Consider the following 1486-nt stretch of genomic DNA (forward strand, 5'->3'; position numbering starts at 1 on the left):
CAGAGTGAACAGGCAACCTACAGAATGGGAGAAAATTTTTGCAATCTACTCATCTGACAAAGGGCTAATATCCAGAATCTACAAAGAACTCAGACATTTTCCTCTATAAATCTCTCACATGAGAAATTTCCATCTTGACATCTGCTTCTCAGCCGACCTGAACTGACACACTAAACTTCCAGGAACAACTCCCTGTACAATGGGACAAAACTGGTCCACCAAAGGAGTTACAATCTGCATGATCAGGAAGTAGGGGACTGGGTAGCCACCACCTCTACTACTGGCTTCAAGGAATCCTCTGATGCTATCTGAGCCACCACATCCTGCTTCTCAACACTCATAAAGTTAGAGAAGAGATTTTGAGGCTTCTACTAAGCTGCCATGATGGAAAGAAAAAAAAAAAAAAAAAAACAGGACCATGGTTACCAGGAAACAAATAACAGGAATTGCTGCAGAAGCACAGCAACTTCCTCCTAGTGTTCATGGTAGGTACATCACATAGTAACTCGGTGACCCATGGTCAATGTTTAATTTCTACTAAGGCCCACTAGCAAGCCAGGTGTTTCTCAAAAGAAGACTAGTTATCAGAAGAGGGCGGCAGAGCTTTGTTTCAAAACCCTAAAGGCCTACACTAGTATTTATCTATGGGGTCTGCCATGGACACTTCAAGAATCACTGAATGACTTGAGCCATATTTTTCTTACTGATTTTAGGAATTCTGTATGAACTGCAAAAGAAAAGCCTTTGCCCAGTTATGTAGAGTTGAAATTATCTTCTCTTAAGTTGTGTCTCACCTTTTCATCCTATTTCTGTGCTTTTTAATGAACAGAAGTTATTTGTAATGTATAGTTTAATTTATCAGTCATTTCCTTTATGTACATGCTCTCTGTGTCTTGTTTTTGAAAAAGCCTTTCCAACCCTGAGGAAATAAAAATATCCTCCAATACTTTTTTCCAAAAGTTTTAAACTTCCATCTTTAACATTTAGGTCCTTAACTGATTTTGTGTATGGTAAGAGTAGTAATGCACTGTTTCCCATAAAGACAGCATTTCCCATTGAGTGCTTCATTTTTTACCACTGATCTGAAATATATCTTTTTTTTATTATATCTTTCCTTATATGGATGTGTCTGTTTCTGGACTCCCTATTCTTTTGCACTGGCCAATTTGTCTACCCATCCACCAATGTCACGTCATCTACAATATTATACTACAATCAGTTCCCCAACCTCATGTGCTTCAGGAATATATTAGCTATTCTTGGTTCTTTGCTGCTCAGTTTCTATTTTAGAGTAAGTTTTTCAAGATTCACAAAAATACCTTTCTTTTTTTTACTGAAATTGTATTAAATCTATTGACTAATTTGGAGATAGATTACTTCTTAATGATATTGAGTCTTCTTGTCTGAAAATGATATGGCTGTTCATTTTTAAATGTCTTTCAATAAAGTTTCATCATTTTCTCTATAAAGATTTCACACATCTTTG

The sequence above is a fragment of the Colobus angolensis genome, unplaced genomic scaffold (genome assembly GCF_000951035.1).
Source record: "Colobus angolensis palliatus isolate OR3802 unplaced genomic scaffold, Cang.pa_1.0 Scaffold67, whole genome shotgun sequence".
NCBI classification, from domain to species: domain Eukaryota; kingdom Metazoa; phylum Chordata; class Mammalia; order Primates; family Cercopithecidae; genus Colobus; species Colobus angolensis.